At 42.7% G+C, this 27,062-nt stretch overlaps 1 protein-coding gene and 1 non-coding gene across 5 annotated transcripts in view; one reads left to right on the top strand and one right to left on the bottom strand.

The window, feature by feature from the left end:
- Positions 1-13,065, bottom strand: part of LOC123769144 (probable G-protein coupled receptor Mth-like 3) — a 139,665-nt gene extending 126,600 nt beyond the window's left edge. For 3 of the 4 annotated variants that reach the window (XR_011223842.1, XM_069309840.1, XM_045760100.2), the window contains exon 1: positions 10,030-10,184. The gene's annotated coding sequence lies outside the window, so the exon portion shown is untranslated. Of the gene's footprint in view, positions 1-10,029; positions 10,185-12,829 lie in introns of those variants that run through there. The other variant, XM_069309838.1, reaches the window with a different exon arrangement.
- A 4,298-nt stretch (positions 13,066-17,363) lies between these two features.
- LOC123769415 (5S ribosomal RNA) lies at positions 17,364-17,482 on the top strand. Its single transcript, XR_006774247.1, has one exon. It is a non-coding gene; the product is annotated as a 5S ribosomal RNA (ribosomal RNA).
- The last annotated feature ends 9,580 nt before the right edge of the window (positions 17,483-27,062 follow it).

Genomic DNA, 27,062 nt, shown 5'->3' with positions numbered 1-27,062 from the left:
GCTTCCTGGGGGTGGGGGGGAATATTAGTAATTAGTAACAGTTGATTGACAGTTGACAGGCGGGCCGAAAGAGCAGAGCTCAACCCCCGCAAGCACAACTAGGTGAGTACCTAGTTGTGTACTAGGTACCCACCCAGACCACAACTGCCAGTGGTCTGGGTGTGTGGCCATGAGAGTGGTCTGGGTGTGTGGCCATGAGAGTGGTCTGGGTGTGTGGCCATGAGAGTGGTCTGGGTGTGTGGCCATGAGAGTGGTCTGGGTGTGTGGCCATGAGAGTGGTCTGGGTGTGTGGCCATGAGAGTGGTCTGGGTGTGTGGCCATGAGTGTGGTCTGGGTGTGTGGCCATGAGAGTGGTCTGGGTGTGTGGCCATGAGAGTGGTCTGGGTGTGTGGCCATGAGAGTGGTCTGGGTGTGTGGCCATGAGAGTAGTCTGGGTGTGTGGCCATGAGAGTGGTCTGGGTGTGTGGCCATGAGAGTGGTCTGGGTGTGTGGCCATGAGAGTGGTCTGGGTGTGTGGCCATGAGAGTGGTCTGGGTGTGTGGCCATGAGAGTAGTCTGGGTGTGTGGCCATGAGAGTGGTCTGGGTGTGTGGCCATGAGAGTGGTCTGGGTGTGTGGCCATGAGTGTGGTCTGGGTGTGTGGCCATGAGTGTGGTCTGGGTGTGTGGCCATGAGAGTGGTCTGTGTGTGTGGCCATGAGAGTGGTCTGGGTGTGTGGCCATGAGAGTGGTCTGGGTGTGTGGCCATGAGAGTGGTCTGGGTGTGTGGCCATGAGAGTGGTCTGGGTGTGTGGCCATGAGAGTGGTCTGGGTGTGTGGCCATGAGAGTGGTCTGGGTGTGTGGCCATGAGAGTGGTCTGGGTGTGTGGCCATGAAAGTGGTCTGGGTGTGTGGCCATGAAAGTGGTCTGGGTGTGTGGCCATGAGAGTGGTCTGGGTGTGTGGCCATGAGAGTGGTCTGGGTGTGTGGCCATGAGAGTGGTCTGGGTGTGTGGCCATGAGAGTGGTCTGGGTGTGTGGCCATGAGAGTGGTCTGGGTGTGTGGCCATGAGAGGTGTTCTGGGTGTGTGGCCATGAGTGTGGTCTGGGTGCGTGGCCATGAGAGTGGTCTGGGTGTGTGGCCATGAGAGTGGTCTGGGTGTGTGGCCATGAGAGTGGTCTGGGTGTGTGGCCATGAGAGTGGTCTGGGTGTGTGGCCATGAGAATGGTCTGGGTGTGTGGCCATGAGAGTGGTCTGGGTGTACAGGGTGTGTGGTGAAAGGTTTGGATTGGTGGGGAGGGAAGGGGGGGGGGGTGATAAAAAATAGTGATGGTTGGAAACTTGGAGGAACATTTTTTTTCCTCGTTAACTGAAAATTAAACTCTATTGACATTTATGCAAGGCAAATTACTTTTAATAATTTGTTCATTTTAAGAGAATACAATGAACCATTCTCAAGATACAAAGGGAAAATTACAAAGAAATAGTCACCAAGATCCATTTACCAGTGATGAAATAAACCTTAGTTGAATGATAATGAATAAGCGTTGTTAATTTCAAGTCAATACAATGAGGCTTTCGCAAGAAACCACACAAGAACTAAAACATAATAGTTACCATGAGGCTACATTGTTGGAATTTAACTATACAATGAAGCGTTCGTGAGCCATTTAATGGAAGCAAATCAGAAAACAATGCCGAAACAATCCCTCCCGGGTGTATGTAATTAAAACTGACTACTCTGAGAGATGACGAAAGACAGTATGTGCTTTCCAGTTCGTCAAGGGATATGAAAGCATTTACAATTAAAATGTCGACGTCACTTCCGTTACGACTAGACCCAGAGCGCACCAACTTTTAGCTTATAAAACTATACAAAAAATCTGCAAAAAGAGATGTGATAAATTATTTATTACCAAACAGCTGTAATGGCGAGCAGATAAAGCGGTAAGATCGAAACGATCAGTAAATGCCATCAAATTTGAAATAAAAAAGGGAAACTGCTAGCTACTTTCTGGCTGCAAACACGCCAGAAATACGACATTCAAACGTCACCATTTCTAAGGGTTACTGTCCTCACACTTATCAAGATGGGAAATCCACCGTCCTGTCCTCACAAATAGAACAAAGCTACGGTTAGCGTTTTCAAACTTTTTTGAATGTGTTTCTGCTGTTTACTGGACGGGCGAAAATCCTTCCCCCACCTGCCCCATTCCTCTACACATGAAGATATTTCTTTATTTTAAATAATACGAAATATAACTATTTAATTACCCTAATTAAGCTTGAAAAATATGACATTAAAAATCATCTTTAATAAAACCTTGTGTTTAAAATGAAAACAAATGTAGATAGGATACGTCAGTTATCTATATTTAATTACAGATGGCTCGTCGATCGAAGCTTTAATTTTTCCTAATTAGAATTGCTGCAATTTTGTATTAATGGGTTTTCCCAATTTTGAACTTAACAGTAGTTAGTAACGTTCTTATATTTGTGGAAATACCAACCCATCCTCCTGAAATAATAGAACTTTTGTAATGAACTGTGTAATTACTATATGAGTACTGGAACACTTGATGATATATTGGACTTGTACCCAAGATTAACCATGTAATGTATCAATTATATGATGTATGTATGTGACGTAACTATATAACCTGAGCTTGTAAAAGCACCTTCATCACCTTCAGTGATTAAGTGCTTAATTGCACACTAGTTTCTCTATCAGCTATCTCACCCTGCCAGAGTAAATGAGACAAATGTATGTGAATGCAAGTGTGTATGTATATGTATGTATGTATGTGTACATATATATATGTGTGTGTGTGTGTATGTATATGTATGTGTATAAAGTACATATGGAAACTGATCAGAATTACATTTCACCTTTGTAAATGCACATTAATGACACTATGTAAAAGACACTTCGAACACTTTATGTAGGGCATACGTAAATCTGTGTATCTATGTATTTACGTATGTAGGTTAGCTTAGCATTTTAAAAGCACCGAATCACCTTCTGTGGTTGAGTGTTCAATAAACCCTTATATGTTTATGTTATGTTATATGTATATGTTAAATATGTTCAACACATCTCTAACCCTGTCCATGGAGGACAGAAGAAAATGTATATATGCTGGTTAGCATTTTAAATGCGTGGCCACGTTTGTGGTAGAAAATAATAATAATAATAAAAGTACTTTTGTAACAATGTTGTCGAGAGTACCAACGTGTAGTAATGGAGCCTAACCAACTTTTTGTACTTTTTTTATAGACCGGAAAAATAAATCTAAACACCAGATATTCAACGGCCTAGTATAGCAATTATATGAACAATATTAGGCCTCAGACAGCGTGTAATAGGCCTAGGATGGTCAGGTCGGATTAACAGCATTGGCAAGATAATAATCAGGAGAAATCGCTAGGCCATTATGACTATGTAGTCCTTGGAAGGGGGTCAGGATAAGGATTCAGGATGGCACGGGGAGGGGGGGGAGGGGAATGGTGCTCAACCGCTTGGACGGTCGAGGATTGAACTCCCAAGAAGCGAGACCGTCGCCCCACTCTCCAGTAGAGAGATTGTCTCCGGTTTCCGGTTTGTCTAAATTCAACCCATCCTCCTGTGTAGATAGTACTTTTTGTAACTATGTGCACCATAGTACAAATATTGACGTACTAAACAATTAGACAGTGGAATTTTGAACTATTTACTTTACCGAGTCCGAAAAAAATGAAGCTCGAAAACAAACTTAAATATTCCTAGGCTTAGTATAGCCCACATATGTACTATATTAGGCCTCAGAGAGCATGTATTAGGCATAGGAAGGTTATGTTAGGATAGTTAATTTGTCTTTGCAACATAAATAGAATATATTTTCCGGTTTGTCCAAATTCAATAGTACCGAATTCTACTTTCTATTTGCGTTGTACGTCGGTATATGTACTATGGTCCTCATCGTTACTATAAGTACAGTACTACCAAAACAGGAGGATGGACTAATAAATTCAAGAGTACTTTCTTCTGGTCCATCACCACATATGTGGACTTTCAACCATATAGTAACTATAAGTACTTTCATTTTAGGAGGATGGGCTGGAAAACATATTAAAATCGAAGGTAATTAATTGTTGTCGGCAGATCCAACACTCGTCTCGTGTACTACTTGTGACCATAAGACTTGTTACCTTATCTCATAGTATGGAATGGTAACTTTTGTTGTCCGCCCATAATTTATCCAGGAAACACAGGGATACACACAACAGAGTGGTGTGTGTGTGTATCAACAGAGTGGTGTTTGGTGGGGGGTTATATATGACGACATCTCCCATTTAGTGTCAGAGTGGTTGACAAATGGAATGCATTAGGAAGCAATGTGGTGGAGGCTGACTCCATACACAGTTTCAAGTGTAGATATGACAGAGCCCAATAGGCTCAGGAACCTGTACACCTGTTGATTGACAGTTGAGAGGCGGGACCAAAGAGCCAGAGCTCAACCCCCGCAAGCACAACTAGGTGAGTACAACCCCGCTCCTATGCCAGGTAAGTCCACTACGGGCTCACCATAGCCCGTGCTGCTTGGAACTTTTTGTTCCCAGTAGCTGAATCTAAAAACAACAACAACAACAACACAGGAATACAGCCAGAGAAGAGGGGTCGAGCTGGAGGAATGTAGGAATTAACTCCGGTCCCCCAAGGCTCGGTCATAGGACCGCTACTCTTCCTAATTTATGTGACTGACCTATCTGAGGGAGGGAGCTCGTACACATCACTGTTTGCAGGTGATGCAAAATAATCAGATGTGTAAATGCCGTAGATAACTGCACAGAAGACAAACTCCAGGAGTGGGCAGATAAATTGCTGTTAATAGTTCAACCCCAACCAGTGTACGGTAATGAAGATGGGAAAGGGAGATAGGAGTCCGTAAAGAATTTTCATTCCATACCGTAAGTGGAAGGCAAGTGCAGGAATCGGAAAGAGAAGTTAATTTTTTGCAGTTGATATAATTCCAGCGCTAACATTAGGGCAGAAATAAAAGGGCATATAGGTTTTTCAGCATATAGGAAGCTGGAAAACATTATAACGGCATTTCAAAAACACAAATAAGAAATCGTTCAAGGCAGTCAATATACCACATGTTAGGCCAATACTGGCACGCACACGCTCCAGTAAGGAATCTGCATCTTGTTAAAACAAAAACGAGGAAAGGTGCTGAGGTTTTCCAATAAGATCAGTGTCTGGATCAAGAGAGTTAAGCTACGAGGACAAGTTAAAGGAACACAACCTTTTCTCCTCAAGGTTCTCCTTGAGGTGAGAAGGGAGAGAGGGGCATGATTAATACATAAAATATACTGATGGGAACCGACAAAGTACACTGTACATGAATGATCATGATTCTTTCAACGCTAACTCCAGACCTCTCTACTGTACATGGAAAGCGGCATTAAATTGAGAAAAGAATTACAAGAGGACATAGGTAGAAACTGGAAACGCGAATGTCGAACAAAATGTATTCTATAGGGAGGTCAACTGGTGGAATGCACTGAAGGAAGTCGTGGAAGTCACCTCCATCCACAACTTGTTCTTATGTAACGTTATAACAAAGGGGACATAAGCAAAGTTTGAAATGTATCAACACTAAATAAAACTAGGAACAATGGATATAAACCGAATTAGTTTAGTTATAGGAAAGACTTGAGTAGGTGCTGGATTGGAAATAGGGTTATTGATTTATAGAGAAAACAAATTACTAGGTAACAAAATAAACATGGGATTACCGAAGTGATTCAAGCGTAGGTTGGACATATATGAAGGAGTTTGAGAGGAGCTACAGCCTCGTATGAGCCACTAGCCTCATGCAGTCTCCTTTAAACGTATGTTTCGTCTCTGTGTTTTTCATTTCTTAACTTCAAGGTCAGAGACACCAAAAAACTCTAAGCTCAGTATTGTTAAATAATTTACATCATGTACAAGGCTAAGAGGCTGGGCATAAAGGGACACAACTCACTTCCCCGGGTAGTCACTGCATGTTAGATAATCACTGGTGAGCCTAGGCTCGGCAGTGCTAACCTAACCGGCTACATGTCAACAAAACTTGTCACCTACTTCACTACGTTTGCCTGCTGTACATAGTGCATGAACTCTCTGTAGCACTCCGACTAGTCAAGCACTCTCTGTAAGTGTCGTACTGGCTTACCTCGACATGACCCTTGTCATAGCAGTTCACCTGTTCTAACTACAACTGCTAACCGTTGTAACTTGAACACAAAATAGTTGATCCAACAAACTAGTACATCTAAGTTGTAGCAGTAAATAGGTAAGCAATTGTTTATTCAGCTGCTGAGCCCGTTATGTGCCGCTGTAACCTATGAACTACGGGACGTTACAGTGCTTCACAGGCATGTTCACTGGGCTATAGTGAGCTAAATAAAACTGTATACTGAGTAGTGTATACCCTAACACTTCCAATTTGTTTTTCTTTCAATGAAGAAACTTCCTTAGTTAGCTAACCGAAAATTGGATATAAGTTCATTAGCATATTCTGCCCCTTTGTAACCTTTCCATCGCCGCTTCCGCTGAGTATGGGTCCAATTCCCGGGCGGGACAGAAACGATTGGGCAAATTTTCTTTCACTTAATGTTTATCTTCACCTAGCAGTAAGTAGGTACCAGGGGCCAGATTCACGAAGCAGTTACGCAAGTACATACGAACGTGTACATTTTTCATCAATCTGTGACTGCTTTCGTTACATTTATTAAGGTTAAATGCCTAGGGGCCAGATTCACGAAGGAATTACGCAAGCACTTACGAACCTGTACATCTTTGTACAAGTTCGTAAGGAAGGAAGACATTGCTTAGCCTTCCCTTGCAGGGAAGACTTATGAACGAACGCCAGTTCATAAAGGAGGCAATCCGGCGGACACAAACAATTATAGACCAATATCAAACCTACCCATACTATCAAAAATATTTGAAAAAATTATCTACAAACAGCTCTATTCCTACCTCGTAAAATTCGCTTCGGATCCCAAAAGAGTACCTATGATGCAATTATTAGTCTCCTTGATGTAATCTACTCAGCCCATAACAAAAATGAGTTTTCGATTGGGCTCTTCATTGACCTAAGAAAAGCCTTTGATACTGTTAATCACAACTACCTCATCCTTAAACTCCAGCATTATGGAATCCCTGGACTATATCCGATCCTCTCATAGTGACAGACTCCAATGTGTAGCCATCAATGATATAACCACTCCCACTCTACCAATAACCGTTGGAGTGCCACAGGGCAGCATCTTAGGACCTCTTCTATTTCTTATATATATCAATGATTTGCCTAATGTCTCTAATATTCTTAAACCTATATTGTTTGCTGATGATACTACCCTCATCTATTCAGACTCCAACCCACATACACTAAATAATATTGTGAATAATGAATTTAAAAAGTCCACTTATGGATGTCAACTAACAACTAACATTAAACATAGAAAAGACCTACTACATCTTATTTGGAAGCAAATCATCGAATGCAATTCAGCTACAGATAGACAACATTAACATCAGTAATAAAAATGATGGCAAGTTTCTTAGCCTATTCCTAGACAAGAGACTCGACTTCAGCACCCACATTCAACACATAACTAAGAAAGTCTCTAAAACAGTTGGAATACTCTCCAAAATTAGATAATATGTTCCTAACTCTGCTCTCCTCTCACTCTATTATGCACTAATCTATCCCTATCTTAATTATGCTATGTGTGCATGGGGTTCAACCACTGCAAACCACCTCAAGCCCATCATCACCCAACAAAAATCTGCTATCAGAATAATAACAAATTCTGCTTTCAGACAACACTCAGCCCCCTTGTTTAAATCCCTTAACATGCTAAACATTAACTCACTCTACACATTATCTTGTGTCAATTACATTTACAAAACCCTGTTCTTAAATGCAAACCATGCTCTGAAACTCTCCCTGGACAGATGTAATAGGACCCATTATCATCACACTAGAAATAAATATCACTTTGATATCCCCAGAGTCAAACTTAATCTGTGTAGACACTCTATGCAAATAAAGGGACCTAGTCTATGGAACTCACTCCCTAGTGAACTGAAAAGCTGTCAGACTTTTGCCTCATTCAAAAACAAAAAGTACCTAATTTCATCTTTATAGTTTCCTACACTGTGCTTTAAATTTGCTCTGTATCAAGTGTTACCCAATCTCCCAATCTTTATGTACTTAATCTAAACAACTTTACCATTGTGATCATTGCTGTCTTCTTTTATGTGCTAACTATATGCTGTATTGTGCCTATTAATTTTTGTTAAATTACCATTCAAGCTGTCAATGCAATCAATCTGAGCTACCTATGTGCTTTAATATACCTACAAATCTCTCATCTTTTTTTTCTTGCAATGTACCTGTTATCATTTTTAAAAATTTTGCTAGTATTTACCTACTTAAAATTTTCTGATTAAGGACCTGCCCGAAACGCTGCGCGTACTAGTGGCTTTACAAGAATATAATTACTATGCTATGTATCCTCACAGTCCCAATGTACCTTCTTGTATATATATAAATAAACAAGCGTGAAAACTTCCTAGTCAACTGTTTGTTAGTGTAATAGCCTACTGGTGCTTCGGAGCTCATTAACTGTTTAATAATTGTAAACAAAGCCGCCAAAGATTGAGAAAAGATGTACAGGCCCTAGGCAACTATTGTGGGGTTGTATCCTGGGGAGGGTCACTAGGTCCACCTCGCAGGGAAGAGTTTGATACAAGCCTAAATTATGCACAGTCTTCCTTCTCCCCAACAAAACTAAACACAACTCTTGTATATATAAATAAAATAAAACAACATCAGCAGTGAGGACATATACGTATAGCGTGCACTTTCACCCAGCGGTGAGTGCTGGAGCAGCAGTGAAGACTGGCAACACTGGGGTTTTCCAGCCATAAACAACACTCCAGAGTGATCACTGCTGAAGCTGGCAGCTACACGAGCAGCTGTGGTCGTTCACGGTGATCTCAGTGTCATGTATAGCATCCATGACAATTACATTATTGACACACAATGTCCAACTTTCTACTAAATATCTATAACATTAAACATTGAACTGCCGGGGACCTAAGATCGCTTAATTCTGAAAATTATCGAAACTAACTGAATTGTCAATGATAATCTGAAACATTCAAGCCACTGTAACAAGTTTCCATGTTTAAGTTCCGACAAATATGTTTGTGGTATAAATTGTTCAGTAACACTTTCCTCCACTCCAATGCAGGATTTTCTTAATCGGATGCCGTTATATGCAAATAATTAGACCGGTTTTTAGGTTCAGAGTTTGCCAGACCGACTGTTAAATTATTATCTGAATTGCACCTGAGGGCCACTAACACTAGTGACCTCAATGAGGACAGGAAGCCGGCGGCTTGTCAAAATTATCCCTATTTCTCCTGATTATTTTTTCAAGCTGGATTTTAAAGTTCAACAGAGTTTTGGCATTTACGGCTTCGGCAGGCAAGCCGTTCCATGGGTTTATAACCCTGTGGATAATTAATTATTATCATTATAATTGCCATGTGAAACCACATATAAATATGTGACTACGAAAGTCATACGACGTCAACTTCACACTTCAATTACATGCAACTTAATGTTCTTATATTATTGACTAGATCTGCCACAATTATAATGGCGAGTGTGTGTGGCAACTGGTGGCTGGCCAAACACTTGCCATCAGTCACCTGTTGTGTAGTTACACACAACCATGCGCTGATCTGCGGGCAACCACACAAGCTTGACCTCCGCCGCTCATATGGAATATAATGAAGACTAACTGGGCCATAACTAAACAATTAAACTTACCTTTCCCTTGACTGATTGAACATGGACTCGTGTAAATTCTTTAATTACTTCGAGAACTACCGCAGATTTCCTCAAACGGGGGTTCGGGTTCCATCAAATATCACATAACACGTAGAAAATGTGTTGAACGTTGAAGTTCAGGTGAAAGTCAAAATATAACCAAAGGTTCTTACTTACTGGAGGGTGAGGGGGCGCTGGATCACTCGGAGACGAACATGACACAAGGAAAAGGTGACAATAAACACAGCTGTAAGCAAGAGAGATATTTCTCCACGAGGATCGCAGCCAAGACTGACGGACACTGGTTGGTGCGTTCCAGTGGGTCTGCCGCGGGCAGGGCACGGGGGAGGGGCTACCACAGACGAGGGGGAAGGGGCGCCCACAGCTGAGGGGGAGGGGCTACCACAGCTGAGGAAGGAGGGGCTACCTCAGCTGAGGGGGAGGGGCTACCACAACTAAGGGGGCGGGGCTATCACAGCTGAGGGGGCGGGGCTATCACAGCTGAGGGGGCGGGGCTATCACAGCTGAGGGGGCGGGGGCTCACAGCTGAGAGGGCGGGGCGCCCACAACTGAGAGGGCAGGGCGCCCACAATTGAGGGGGCATGGCGTCCACAGTTGAGGGGACGGGACTACCACAGCTGAGGGGGGCGGGGCTACCACATCTGAGGGGGCGGGGCGACCACAGCTGACGGGGCGGGAGCGGGACGAACACGGCAGAGATCAGGTGTTGGGGGAGCGGGAGACCACGACAAAAGTCTGGGTGACAAGGTGACCACAGTTGAGGCCGCCCTGTCACACTAAACTCTTATATTAATTATGATTCCTTATCGTCCTTAACTGCGCGCATCTCTAAGGCACAATAATAATATGCTTATATCTGAAGCTAGACACAGTTACAACAAAATTATTAATGATGTTAAAGTTCATGTCATGTGGATTCCATCTCATGCTGGCCTCTGAATGCATAATCGAACTGATGAGTTAGCCAAAGAATATGCACCCAAACAAGGATCTGACAATAAACTAGAACTGCCTGTGTATACACAGCCTGAAAATAATAATGCTCCAAGAACTCCAACAAAACTTTGCAGACCTGATAAGTGAGATCTACACTATCTATTCTATCTATCATCACTCTATCATGTGATTTAAAAAAAAACATATCTACGCATCATTCAGAAGAATCAGGAGATTCTTAGATATTTTTTGACTTGATTTATATAAAGTGAAAGTACCCAACGGGTGGGCGGGAAGTAGGTACAGTGGAAGACTAACTTCAGGCGAGGAGTGGCTATAGCAGGAGAAAGGTGTCAAGGCTTGGCCTAGGTGTCAAGGCTTGGCCTAGGAGTCAAGGCTTGGCCTAGGTGTCAAGGCTTGGCCTAGGAGTCAAGGCTTGGCCTAGGTGTCAAGGCTTGGCTTAGGAGTCAAGGCTTGGCCTAAGTGTCAAGGCTTGGCCTAGGAGTCAAGGCTTGGCCTAGGAGTCAAGGCTTGGTTTGCACAGATGCATATAGAAGCAGACTTGGCATCTGACAGTTTCACATACTTCACAGATAGATCAGTAGACCAGCAGGGACAAAAAACTGGAGCTGCAGTTAAGACAGGAATCTCTGTAAATAGTTGGAGACTCTTGAACAGGTGTTCAACTTTACAAACAGTGATGCTAGCCATTCAAATGGCTTTGAAACATGCTCTTGCAGAACACCGACAAAATATTATCATACACACAGATTCGAGAACAGCCATTGAAACCTTGCAACAAGAACACATATGTGATAACATCCATCGGATCACAAATGTCATATCATTACTGCAAACACTCAAACGACAAGGCCGACGGGTACTTATCAACTGGGTGTCAAGTCATGTGAGAATAATAGGAAATGACATTGCCGACGAAGCTGCAAAACTTGCAACGTAGACATTTACATACCACAGAGTCTATCACATATTAAGAAAGTAATTAGAAACAGAGCAATGCAAAAGATGTACAACGACCACAACACAGCAGTTGCAACATCAGGATTTACGGGTTGGTACAAGAATTCAACCAACTACGAACCAGTTATTTTGATGACAGGGAGCAGTAGAACAACAGAAGTACACTTATATCGCATCAGGCTTGGATACCCATGTGCAAGGGAAATAGGCTTACAGGTTCCAGAAGATGAGAGGAAATGTCGAGAAATGCCCGACTGACCACTGGAACATTATCTAACACAGTGCACAGTTACAAACTCAATAAGATTTCAACTTAGATTAAAAAAAAACAGAAGTTGCTGTTAAACACATGGGGGAAAATCTTACTGAAGCGACCATACGAGTCAATAATACTCTCACTCTGCCTTAGTAAAACAGAAACAAGCAACACTTAGTGGGCCAGCCAGAGGTTTACGGCCCGCGCACGAATATTCCTGCAAAAAAAAAAAAAAAACTTGGTGTAGTGTCAGGGCTTGTTCTAGGAGTCTGGCTGCTTGACTAATAATGGTTCAGGAGCCAATTATGATGTAATCTTTTTATTCCTTCTTGAAATTCTTCATTCTTGCTGGAGAAGCTATGCCGAAAAAGTAGTTCTGCCTCTCCTTCGTGACTCGTTGTTACACATGCTGCCGCCGCTGTCACTTTGTTATGGACTTGGCTAATAACCCGTTTTCCTGAATACTACATCACACTTTAACGTAAAATTTCCGTAAGGCCTGTCATGACCAGGGTATTCTTGGATGTCATATATTGTTGTTTATCAGCCTCTGTTGAGGCTGATAAACGCATAAGTCTTGCCTCCAGTCAGTAGTCAAGCAGTCCTCTCCCAGTTGCCAGCGGGTCATTTCAAAATATCTTAATTTATTAACTTAAAGTTAACACAGAGTAACAGCGATAATATATTTCATTTAGACAGTCACAATGATTAACAAAATAAAATAATAACGAGCAAAATACTTGAGAAAGTAAGTCGTCAGATGCTTAAAATAGTACAACTTACTGGCTACTACAAGACTGCGCTACCAGCTCCATATCCGCCTCACATGCAACTATTTTGTCGACATCACAACACACTGCACTTCTCAGTCGCGTCGACACACTCCTTGTCATCTTGATAACAGAAGCACCACATCATCTGTGTAATCGTGTGTAATGTACACAACAGCTGCCGACTGACTATAGTTTTCAACTCGCACACAACACAGGCACGTGGTCCTTGTTGACGGCGGCCACACAACAGTAACAAAGAAAACGCTGCAGCAGGAAACACCATTGACGCTAGTTGTCACACCCCACTGCCTGGTGGCTCTTACACCCCACTGCCTGGTGGCTCTTACACCCCATTGCCTGGTGGCCATTACACCCCACTGCCTGGTGGCTCTTACACCCCACTGCCTGGTGGCTCTTACACCCCATTGCCTGGTGGCTCTTACACCCCATTGCCTGGTGGCTCTTACACCCCACTGCCTGGTGGCTCTTACACCCCATTGCCTGGTGGCTCTTACACCCCATTGCCTGGTGGCTCTTACACCCCACTGCCTGGTGGTTCTTACACCCCACTGCCTGGTGGCTCTTACACCCCACTGCCTGGTGGTTCTTACACCCCACTGCCTGGTGGCTCTTACACCCCACTGCCTGGTGGCTCTTACACCCCATTGCCTGGTGGCTCTTACACCCCATTGCCTGGTGGCTCTTACACCGCACTGCCTGGTGGTTCTTACACCCCACTGCCTGGTGGCTCTTACACCCCATTGCCTGGTGGCTCTTACACCCCACTGCCTGGTGGCTCTTACACCCCACTGCCTGGTGGCTCTTACACCCCACTGCCTGGTGGCTCTTACACCCCACTGCCTGGTGGCTCTTACACCCCACTGGCTGGTGGCTCTTACACCCCACTGGTTGGTGGCTCTTACACCCCACTGGTTGGTGGCTCTTACACCCCACTGCCTGGTGGCTCTTACACCCCACTGCCTGGTGGCTCTTACACCCCACTGCCTGGTGGCTCTTACACCCCACTGCCTGGTGGCTCTTACACCCCACTGCCTGGTGGCTCTTACACCCCACTGGTTGGTGGCTCTTACACCCCACTGCCTGGTGGCTCTTACACCCCACTGCCTGGTGGTTCTTACACCCCACTGCCTGGTGGTTCTTACACCCCACTGCCTGGTGGCTCTTACACCCCACTGGTTGGTGGCTCTTACACCCCACTGCCTGGTGGCTCTTACACCCCACTGCCTGGTGGCTCTTACACCCCACTGCCTGGTGGCTCTTACACCCCACTGCCTGGTGGCTCTTACACCCCACTGCCTGGTGGCTCTTACACCCCACTGCCTGGTGGCTCTTACACCCCACTGGTTGGTGGCTCTTACACCCCACTGCCTGGTGGCTCTTACACCCCACTGCCTGGTGGTTCTTACACCCCACTGCCTGGTGGTTCTTACACCCCACTGCCTGGTGGCTCTTACACCCCACTGGTTGGTGGCTCTTACACCCCACTGCCTGGTGGCTCTTACACCCCACTGCCTGGTGGCTCTTACACCCCACTGCCTGGTGGCTCTTACACTCGCACACTGGTGGTGCTTGTCATTCTCTTATAAACAAAATACCGTAACACTGCAGTAGGCATATACTGGCTAATGCTACTTTAATTAAATTATTAAACAGCCCATCTGCTGCGCCACGCTGTGATCGAGCGGTAGTTGAAATATTACAGGTACTTGTGCGCACACGCACGCGCGCACAGGGGGCTAGTAGCTGATTGGACAGCGCTCAAGACTCGTGGACCTAGGGACCGGGGTTCGATCCCCGGCGGAAAAAATGGGCAGAGTTTCCTTCACCCTGATGCTCCTGTTACCTAGCAGTAAATAGGTACCTGGGAGTTAGACAGCTGCTACAAGCTGCTTCCTGTGTGTGTACTCACCTAGTTGAGTTTGCGGGGGTTGAGCTTTGACTCTTTGGTCCCGCCTCTCAACTGTCAATCAACTGGTGTACAGATTCCTGAGCCTATTTGGTTCTATCATATCTACATTTGAAACTGTGTATGGAGTCAGCCTCCACCACATCACTACTTAATGCATTCCATTTGTTAACTACTCTGACACTGAAAAAAAATCTTTCTAACGTCTCTGTGGCTCATCTGGGTACAAAGTTTCCACCTGTGTCCCCTTGTTCGTGTTCCACCCGGGCTAAAGAGTTTGTCTTTGTCCACCCTGTCAATTCCCCTGAGAATTTTGTAGGTGGTTATCATGTCTTCCCTTACTCTTCTGTTTTCCAGGGACGTGAGGTCCACCTCCCTTAGCCTTTCCTCGTAACTCATTCCTCTCAGTTCCGGGACCAGTCTGGTGGCATACCTCTGAATCTTCTCTAACTTCGTCTTGTGTTTAACTAGGTATGGACTCCAGGCTGGAGCTGCATATTCCAGGATTGGTCTTACATAAGTGGTATACAAGGTCCTGTACGATTCCTTACACAAGTTTCTTAAGGCAGTTCTTATGTTGGCCAATCTAGCATATGCCGCTGATGATATCCTTTTGATGTGGGCCTCTGGGGACAGGTTCGGTGTGATATCAACCCCCCAGATCTTTTTCTCTATTTGACTCTTGCAGGATATCACCTCCCAGATGGTACCTTGTATGCAGCTTTCTGCTACCTTCGCCTAATTTTTTTACTTTACACTTTCCAGAATTGAACTTTAGTAGCCATTTTCTAGACCTGGACCGTTTGTCCAGGTCGTCCTGTAGTCTCTGTCTATCTTCATCTGTTTTGATTCTTCTCATAATTTTTGCATCATCAGCAAACATTGAGAGGAATGAGTCTATACCCTCTGGAAGGTCGTTTACATATATTAGAAACAGGATGGGTCCAAGAACAGAGCCCTGTGGAACTCCGCTGGTGACATCTCGCCACTCTGATGCATCCCCTCTTACAGTTACTCGCTGTTTCCTGTTGCTTAGATCCACTGGAGCACCTTACATTTTACTCCTGCCTGTTGCTCCAACTTTTGTAACAACCTTTTATGAGGTACTGTGTCAAAGGCTTCCTGACAGTCCAAGAAAATGAAGTCTGCCCACCCTTCTCTTTCCTGCCTAATTTGTGTTGCTTAGTCATAGAATTCTATTAAATCTGTTAGACACGATTTACCATCCCTGAACCCATGTTGGTGGTGTGTTACAAAGCTGTTTCCCTCCAGATGCTCTACGAGCCTTTTCTTCACGATCTTCTCCATCACTTTGCATGGTATACAAGTTAGAGAAACTGGCCTGTAGTTCAATGTGTGTGTGTGTGTACTCACCTATTTGTACTCACTTATTTGTGCTTGCGGGGGTTGAGCTTTGGCTCTTTGGTCCCGCCTCTCAACTGTCAATCAACTGGTGTACAGATTCCCGAGCCTACTGGGCTCTGTCATATCTACATTTGAAACTGTGTATGGAGTCAGCCTCCACCACATCACTGCCTAATACATTCCATCTGTTAACTACTCTGACAATGAAAAAGTTCTTTCTAACGTCCCTGTGGCTCATGTGGGTACTCAGTTTCCACCTGTGTCCCCTTGTTCGCGTACCACCAGTGTTGAATAGTTTATCCTTGTCTACCCGGTCGATTCCCCTGAGGATTTTGTAGGTAGTGATCATGTCTCCCCTTACTCTTCTGTCTTCCAGTGTTGTGAGGTGCATTTCCCGCAGCCTTTCCTCGTAACTCATGCCTCTTAGTTCTGGGACTAGTCTAGTGGCATATCTTTGAATATGGGCTGGAGGACGGGCTGGTGGTGTCAGCCCGTCCTCCAAACAAAGACCCAAAAGTGATTCCATGCACCCGCCAAACCCCCTGTTTATGAATGAAAAACGGTTTAAACGACTCACAACTGTTGACGTTCGAACATTTCCGGAACAAGTGCTTCAATGACGACTTTTGTTCAAACCACAACGCTGTAAATGCTTCACACACGTACTACAAATACAAATAATCGCAAACAGAACCTAAACACATAACCTAACCTATGCACAATATGCTATTATAATATTATTTTATATTTTAGAAAATTCCCGTTTTGAATGAACTGCATGTATTTATTTATGAATGCGTCTGTGGGGTCGACCGATGGATGTAATGGACTTGAGTCGAGGACGGGTTGGGTGGTGTAGTGATCTAGAGCATTTGCTTAAGTACCAAGTGAGCAGGTTCGAATCCCCTTCGTGGCTTCTACTGAATTACTCAAAGGGAGAATTGTCGACCACTTACATGTGTGTGGCTGGCCTCGCAACCCTAACAAAACTTAAGTCCAAGGAAACTGCTTTAACACTACCGCACGTATGCGTGTGGTCTTATCCTGCTGGAAGCCTTATTGCACCAGAATAACAAGCAATAAACAGGCCTACCAAACACACAGATTAGGTATGCCTAGTTACAAATTTCTCATCTACTTTCCTTGCAATATTTTATTAAGAGTTCATGTTTTCGTGTCATCTTACACGTTAGAATTATCAGAGATCACCAAAACTCACCTGTGAACATTGTATGTATGCATGTATATGTATGCCAACGGCCATACCACGTTGAAAACACCGCTTCTCGTCCGATCAGCGAAGTTAAGCAACGTTGGATTTGGTTAGTACTTGGATGGGTGACCGCCTGGGAACACCAAATGCTGTTGGTAATAATATTTGGAGCCGGTCGGCCGAGCGGACAGCACGCTGGACTTTTGATCCTGTGGTCCTGGGTTCGATCCCAGGCGCCGGCGAGAAACACTGGGCAGAGTTTCTTTCACCCTATGCCCCTGTTACCTAGCAGTAAAATAGGTACCTGGGTGTTAGTCAGCTGTCACGGGCTGCTTCCTGGGGGTGGAGGCCTGGTCGAGGACCGGGCCGCGGGGACACTAAAGCCCCGAAATCATCTCAAGATAACCTCAAGATATCATATAGGTAAGAACAGATTAATAATATTAAATAATATGAAATCATATCATAATGATATGATATCATATGAAATCATGTTTCTGTTTATGCAAGATGAGGGTACTAGTACTATACATTTGTACATATGTCAGTTGGTCATGAGGTTTATGTATAAAATTAAACTATATTATAAATACTAACATAGTCTTGTGGCGCAGTGGTAACATACTCGCCTGGAGTTTCGCGAGCGCTTTGGCCGGGGCCAAAGGGAAAGGTTTTCCTGGCCGGGAAAGATTGACCGGGCGCCAATCTTTAACTGTAGCCCCTGTTCATCCAGCAGTGAGTGGGCACCTGGATGCTGAACGATTTGGCGGGTCGTATTCCGGGGGAAAGTAGGATCAAGGACCTGCTCAAAATGAAATGTGTGCTAGTGCCTTTACAAGAATGTAAGAACTCTTCTATATATAAATAAATAAATAAAAAACTGCGTTGCGCTCGAAAAAGTTTGAAGAACCCTTCCTTAGAGCATTCATACCTGGAGATGACATGGAGCGATCAAGACAAATGAGTGTCAAAGATCAACCCCCAAAAGTTTAGCAGAATCTTTTTACAGAAGGGGATTATCATAGAGACAAAGAGGGATGAAGGATTTAACTTGGACCTGCGTCCAAGTAAAAGTCATAACACAAATTTTAATCGTAGAGAACTTGGTCATGATTGGTGGCCCGACGTCACGGAATCAATTGCAAGTTGAAGCTGGTGTTGGAGGAAAGTGGAGTCATCACTCCTACAGCAGAGAAGGAGATCATCAACATAAAAGGTCGAGAAAATGCCAGAGGGAAGGAAGGAAGGAAGGAAGGAAGGAAGGAAGGAAGGAAGGAAGGAAGGAAGGAAGGAAGATTATTTAGAGAAACTAGGAAAGTAGTAGTGCCTTGTGGAACACCTTCGTATTGTTGAAAACAGTTAGAGAAAGTGGTACCAAGTATCACTTTAAACAAATGACCAGAGAGGAAGCTTTGAAAGCAGAGCGAGAGATTGCCACGATAGCCAAAAGAACGTGGTTGGGATAAAATATTTTATCTCCAGGTGGTGTTATAAGCCTTTTCCAGGTTTAAAAAAAAAAAAAACAGCAGCAACGGAGGTCTTCACATTAAAGGCAGTATGAATGTAAACAAAGTCCACCAAAATATCAGTCGTGCTGTGACACTTGCGGAAGCCAAATTGAAGAGAAGAGGTAGCAATAGTTTTCTAAGAACAACATTAGACGTACATTGACCATATATTCAAAAGTTTGCAAATGCAACTCATCAGGGCAATGGGGCGAAAATCCTTAAGAGAAAATTCCTCGAGCAACGGATTTCTGAATATGACGAACAAATGCCTTGGGAACTGACGAAGTCTCCCATATACGGTACCAACCACTTGGGCTGGATGGTAGAGCAACGGTCTCACTTCATGCTGGTCGGCGTTCAATCCCCGACCGTCCAAGTGGTTGGGCACCATTCCTTCCCTCCGTCCCATCCCAAATCCTTATCCTGACCCCTTCCAAGTACTATATAGTCGTAATGGCTTCGCACTTTCCCCCGATAACTCCCTCCCTCCCTTCTACATACGGTTATAGATATTCAGCAACTACAGAAAGGTGTACTGAGGGAGGAGACTAAGCATCTCATAATGAATGTCATCTGAGCTCGCTGCCGTAGAACTGCAGAGGGTCAGGTCAGACTGGAGTTCAGAGAAGAGAGATCATTATTAGGCAGCTGGTGGGGAGTGCGAACACCCAAGGAATAAGATTCAATAATGGGGCTTACGTGTAAAGAAAGTAGGAGGAAGAAGAGTACCGGAGCTAACGGATGAAAAATGCAAACCCAGTTCGTTTGCGACTAACGAACTACAGACGCCCGAGGACCATTTAGGTCCAACATCGGATCTGTCACGACAGAACCATGGAGATGAAGGATATAGGTGTTATAAAATTGACATCCACACTTCCGTGGAAATAAACATTCCATTCACCTGAACTGTATGGGTCTCGAATCGTGGACCCCATGCTTGTGAGGCCGTAGCACTATTGGCTATGAGCCAGCCCGTCCTCCAGACAAAGACACAAAAGTGATTCCATGCACCCAACAAACCCACTGTTTATGAATGAAAAACAGTTTACACACGATTCACAACTGATTTCGTTCGAACACTTCCGGAGCAAGTGCTTCACTGACGACTTTTGTTCGAACCACAACGCAGTAAATACTTCACCCACGTACTACAAATACAAATAATCGCCAACAGAATCTAAACGCCTAACCTAACCTATGCCTATATATGCCCAATATGCTAATATTATATAATATTAATTTATATTTCAGAAAATTCCTGTTTTGAATGAATAGCATGTTAAAATTTATGAATGCATCTGTGGGGTCGACCGCTGGATGTAATGGACTTGAGTCGAGGACGGGTTACTATAAGCTGTCTTAAAAGAAAAGTTTTCAGAAGCAGCATCCTGCTGCATATTGAAATGTTCAACTTTCCCTGACTACTACTGACGCCCAGAGGAATTAATGACCCAAGTCCATGTCATATAAATTGCCATCCCCCGTGGAGTCCGCTGTTCGAGACCATACAGTCCAGGTGAATGGAAGGGATAGGTGTTATGTCTGGAGCATTGTTGTTGTTGTTTTAGATTAGCTACTCAGAACGAAATGTCCATGTAGCACGGGCTATGGTGAGCCCGTAATTGAGTTCGGTTATTCGCGATAACCTTGTTACTGTGATATTTGGGTCAAAGTTTTAAATGGAGGTGGGGTTTCCTCCTTTTTCCGTTTCTTTTTTCGTTTCTGTTTTAGTGCACTGGTGCACTGGTCTCGCTGTCTGGAACAAATTTATCTGCAATTTTATGGATTTTCTTCCAGATCTGAGGGTGAGGTGTGTCAACTGTAATGGTGGAAATTGGATTTTAACAGTGTATGGATGGCCCTACGGGCTATCACACTCACCTTCCAAAACGAAATAAAAGAATCAGACGTCTATAGGCGTCAGTGCTTTTTCCAGGCTGAACACTTACAGCATAGTCTGAATTCCATGTGCAATGGCAGGTATAGTAGAGAGAAGACGACACTATGTAATGTGTGAAAAAGGAGGGTTCGAGGGAGAGGCAGATCAGAGAGGTCGGAGAGAAAAGCATGGAGGGTGAATAGATTCCAGTCCCCCTTGTCAAACTGCCATCAAAGGGCGGGAAGAGATCTTGGCATTCAATGGTCATTGCTATGGAAGTCATTAAGAATCTTCCATGTCAGGTCTATATAAATATAAGAGCAGAGAGAAAGATCAATACAGGAAAGGGTGCAAGTGCATGAGGCAACACGAGTTGGCTTACCGGAATTCAGGAGACAATTAAGATGAGGAAGAAAGATTCTATATAGGAGGCCACAGGTATTTGTTACATCATCGCCCAGAGGGCATGCAGACAGTTAAAATCAATCAAAATGAGCAGAGGAGAGGGTGGAGAAGAAAGATGGGGTCGAAAGGTGAAGGTCACAAGTGGAAAGAGAAGAGGGAGGTGGTGAAGTGACAACAAGACAAAGGGGAGAAGACTGGGAAGGAAAGGCCAGTTTCCACCATTCATTAGGATGTTGATTCATGAGAAACACCCTTGGCTTCAGCAGATCGCAGATCAAAATACTTTGGTCACGTAGCGGGGCCAAATAAATCTTGGAACGTAACAGTGTTCACAGAAATCATACACGTTGCACTCTTACCACCCATCAACCCTGGTACTGCTCACATGTGTGTGATGAAGGATTGGTGTTATGTCTGGAGCAAATTTTACCTGTAATTTTACCTATTTTTTTTCCCCACATCTGAGGGTGAGGTGTGTCAACCATAATGGTGGATACAAGATTTTGTGCACAGCTTAATGGTGCACAAGAAAAAAATGTTTTAAATTTTGTTTGTATTCTAATATTATTAAAATGGGTTCCATGATCATGGGAAAGCTTACATAAATTCCATATCACACTTTGGCTGTAGTGAAGGGAAAAAACGTCACAATGACTTCACAAATTCCTGAGGACTCCTGGAGCCATTGCCCTGGGCAGGTCGTGCAAGCCATTTAAGCGGTATTTTTTTTTTTATCAGAGGAAAGCGCCAACCCATTACTACTTTATAGCACTGGGAAGTGGCCAGGATAATGATTTGAGATGGGACGGGGGGAAAGGAATGGTGCTCAACTACTTGGACGGTCGGGGATTTTAACGTCAACCTGCATGAAGCGAGACCGTCCACCACAAGTGGTAGTGTTAGCTTAAAGTAGTGTAAATCATTTAAGCGGTAAGAGTTGCTGTGATTTATATTTTCAGACCTTCATCAATGCAACCCGTTCTCGCACTTGCTTATAGTCAATATTGGCTTATTTAATAAGTGCTTATGTAACATACTAATTGATTGTAAATATTTTAGTTTACCTTGAAAAGCTTCATAGAAAACACCGACCTCACCTAACCTTCTTAGTATGTTAAGATAAGCATCTTATTGCTTCTTATTTACAATTATTACGTAACCTATACCGTTGATAAGTTAAGTAATAATTGTAAATAAGAAGCAATAAGATGCTTATCCTAACATACTAAGAAGGTTAGGTGAGGTCAGTGTTTTCTATGAAGCTTTTCAAGGTAAACTTTAAATATTCACAATCAATTAGTATGTCACATATGCACTTATTAAATAAGCCAATATTGATGGTAAGCAAGTGCGAGAACGGGTTGATCAATGTCATCCATTGTTTTTACTTAGTTTTTACACTGATATTGTGCATTATGATGTCATAATGTGAACTGATGCATTAGGAGGTACAGAATATTGATATACACAAATAAATGCATCACTTGTAATATGTGCACCAGTATGGTTTATTTCCTTCTCATTTATATTTTTCCCCATTATTATATATATTTACACTTTCACACACTATGTACTCCATACTACACACTCGGACGTTCTGTGGGGTGTTATAATCTTGGAAGCGGTTTACAACTCTTTTACATTAAGCGGTTTACATAAGGCAACTCTGCATTCCTTGCATCTAATAGTAGCTACCTTCCATGGCCTCTCTCGCATGTGTGCACGCTTAGATAATGCACTCTTGCTCTTTTTGCCTTTTTCTTTTCGAACAATATGTTCAAGCTGTCATAAGGGCATCTTTGTAACCAAGTCTGTTTGGAGCAGTATGAGGCATTACTGCCAGGGTAACTCCTGTTGCAACATGACCTTGTCCAAACTTTACAAGCAATTGTGGCAATGGCAAGACTAAGTAAACACATTTTTGGTTTTTGCCTGAGTTCACTAAATACATGAGGTAACTGTTCAACACAGTTATAGCCACAATGTGAAAAAAACATTTTCTTTGTCCACTTAACACTTTTTACACACATTCCCAGCACAGAAATGAAAAGGAGTTCAAAAGGGTGACGCTGAGCAATAAGACTCACGTCCCTAAGACTACCTATTCCACAGCGCCAATCATGTCAAATTAATCAATCTAACGCATGTTTATATTATAGTCCATGTCACAATTTGGTTTACATATTTTACCTTTGGCTGTATGCTTCACCTTGCCATTGTCTACCATCTCACCAGTGTGAATGTTAACATATTTACTACGTGTCTGTCTTTCAAACTGCAGGAGTTTTAAATCTTATGCTACACCTAAAAACAACTCTAGTTGGTATGTGCATAACTGATAAAACAACCCTGATTAAGTGCAGTTAAAGGGTTAAGGAGGGGGGGAAGAGTGTAAAAGGTACCATTGTCACAACGAAAGACAAAGCCACTCCAGGTAACACAGAAGTCACCACTGGGGCTTGGGGTTCAACCCTGACACAGAAGTGGATAGGGGAAATGGAGAGAGGTCAGTTGGAGTAATCAAATAAATCCTGATCTGGGCCCAATGTAGCCCTATCTTCCATCAATGGCTGACTCCGAAAGGCCTTATTTCCTATCCCATGAGCCTGTATTACAGAAGTCAGTTCATTTTTCATGTATCGTTTACATAAGTTTGGGTCCCAAAGCCAAGGCATACATCCTACCAGGACACCAAGGGAGGCCGACCATTGGACAAAGCAAAAAGGGATGTGTCGTCCTAAGCAGTGCTCAATTTTTTTATCAGGAGTCCTACTGCATTGTACATTCTCCCACACTGGTGCAAAGGCCTCTTTCTCCCTCTTGCCTTAACCTGGACACCCAACCATTGTCCAAGGGTAGCCACTCATAGCCAACTCCTCCAGTGAGTGGTCCTTTGATAACTCGAACAGGACCTCTACAATAATGTAATTTTGCATGTACTGCCTGGATATGGGCAGAGGAGGGGGGCCGAGGCAACTCCCCACACCAACCCCAGGGAGTCGTATATGAGCACCTTCCCCACAACAAGGCGACCTGCAACCAAATATCTGACCTAGCTGCACAAGATGGCCACTTCATAATTTCCTGTCATTTTATCCAGTCAAATATGCCACCTGGAGTAAAGGTCAGAGGTGGTTATGAATGTACAATGTGTAAAGCAAAGAAATCTTGTAGCATTTTAATTAATGAGGATAATATGTAATGTAATGCAGGAATTTACTTTTATTTACACCATTTCTACAAAATATATAAAGCTATACATACTGTATTTTATCAATTTATTCCGACCTTTTCTACCCAATTTTCTGACAAGCTTATAATCTACATATTTCAATTAAAGTGAAAAACCATTAATGAAGTATGGCGAGGCCAACACCATCTTTTGAGGTCATTTATTAAAAAGGAACAAAATGATAAAATCTGTGAATTACACGTGTTGTGTAATTCAGTACTTGTACAAGAACATCAAGATTTATTGTTTTATTGTAAGAAGTATTATACAGTACATCAGAATTATACAAGAGTGCATGGCTCTGTGTGATGAATTGCAATAATTTGTAATGCAGTCTTTGCAAGCCATGCAAAGATTATATATATATATATATATATATATATATATATATATATATATATATATATATATATATATATATATATATATATATATATATATATATATATATGTATATATATATATACAGTACACAGTATATATATACTATATATACACACACACACACACACACACACACATATACACACAACAAGAAGCTGACTAACTCCTGGGAAACCTATCAAATCAGAAGCAAACTGCACCATTGTGTGATTGGAAATGTACCTAACTATTTCTGTCCCACCTGAGATTCGAACCTGGAATTCCTTATTGAGAGTTGACAACGAACCCAATTATACTACCAGGACCCGCATGTAAATAATGTTTTTATTTGTAATAAATTTTAGTTAAGATTATTGACATTGATCAACACTGCAGATTTTACCACTGCAATACAAAAGTAAATGTTCCTGCATGATTAAAGTACTTTGATGTAGCCTGGAATGATGGCTGTACTTCAAAATTGTTCTTTATGAATTTATTATGCATGTTTGACATATTTAGTCAACTTGGTAAACGAGCACATGACTCAGTCAATATACGGATAGCAATGAATGGGTAATGGTGCAAATCACCATTACTGAGATCACCTTCAGCTAGGTATTGCCGGCAAGCCTAACTCTCTATCTGTCTCTAACAATGACATACAATACTAAAATGTTGACCAAACCACACACTATACAATACTAAAATGTTAACCAAACCACACACTAGAAAGTGAAGGGACGAGACGTTTCGGTCCGTCCTGGACCATTCTCCAGTCAATTGTGAAATATTAATCGACATAAGAATGGTCCAGGACAGACCGAAACGTCTCATCCTTTCACTTTCTAGTGTGTGGTTTGGTCAACATATTTCAGCCACGTTATTGTGACTCCTCGTCTGCACAATACGAAAAAGTTTGCTCAGTATAGCAAAAGTATTATTTAATGTTATACATGGAAGGTTGTTTAATACTCTACAATAAAAACCACGGCAACATTATTTTCAAAACAATCTATATTAAGTAAGGTACAGTACATTGAGAAAATCCACAGGAACCGTGATGAGGAGAGGATTCTAACTTAGACGCTGGGTGTTCCCAGATGCGCGCTCTAGTTGACTACGCCACGACATGGTAAAAGAACTGCAACTTGGGTACTACTGCACCCTCAAGGATTCCAGAGGCTTCCACTGAAGCCAAACCAGGGTTTCACACAATTCCCAATGCACTCTGTCTCATCAACATCAATTACCTCCGATGTCCGGTAATTCTACCTCTGAAGCCCCCTCTTTCAATACACTGAGAAATCATGTTATTGCGATAATGGGATTTCTGTGTATTGTCAGAAGTAGAATTACTGGACATCTGCGCCAGAGTGCATGGGGGGAATTGTGAGAAACCCTGGTTTGGCTTCAGTGGAAACCTCTGGAATCCTTGAGGGTGCAGTAGTACCCCAGGTTGCAATTCTTTTACCATGTCGTTGCCTAGTCAACTAGAGGGTGCATCTGGGAACACCCAGCGCCTAGGTTTGAATCCTCATCACAGCTCCTGTGGATTTTCTCATTGATATATCATGATAATGTGATTTCTATGTGTAATGTACAGTACATTATTACTAGACATGTGAAATGTATCTCAGCACTACAAGAGACTACATAAATCAGTAAATCCATTATCTTTCTAATAAATATTCACAACCAAATTTTTACTAATCATTAATTACATACTAAATTGATGAACGAATTAAACTACTGTATTAGTAAAATTGACATCCACACTTCCGTGGAAATAAACATCCCATTCACCTGGGCTCTAGGAGACTTAAACCCCGGACCCCACACATGGGGTCCATGGTTCGAGTCTCCTAGCGCCCAGGTGAATGGTACTGTATTAGTATTGCAAATAGATAAAATGTTACATTACACCAGTCCAAGACTTGACTCTTCCCCTGAACCACTTACTTCAAGGCTAGCTTATTCATGAGTCTTTATTTTAAATTTCACAATGAATGTTTATGAAATGATTGAAAAAATTGTATCATGTTTGGGAAAACAAGCAGAAAATTATAGGTGCTATATTTTTGCCATGGTAGACTGATAAAGATGACAAATCATGAACGTATATTTTTGTTTGCTCATTAGCTTAAAGTCTCGTACACACTTATTTCTTTAAATACAAAGGACTCCGTTTTAAATGGGATAACTGGATCTGGAATCTCTTTTATTGAATTTGATTTTTCATTGAACATGAGCCTTGATATTTCTTCAAATTTGTGCCACTTTCTTATTTTTGTGCAAATTACAGAAAAAAACACTTTAAATAATGTTTAATATAAATAATAATAATT

This window comes from Procambarus clarkii, chromosome 66, assembly GCF_040958095.1.
Source record: "Procambarus clarkii isolate CNS0578487 chromosome 66, FALCON_Pclarkii_2.0, whole genome shotgun sequence".
Lineage (NCBI taxonomy): Eukaryota > Metazoa > Arthropoda > Malacostraca > Decapoda > Cambaridae > Procambarus > Procambarus clarkii.
This window is presented reverse-complemented; position numbering and strand designations above follow the sequence as displayed.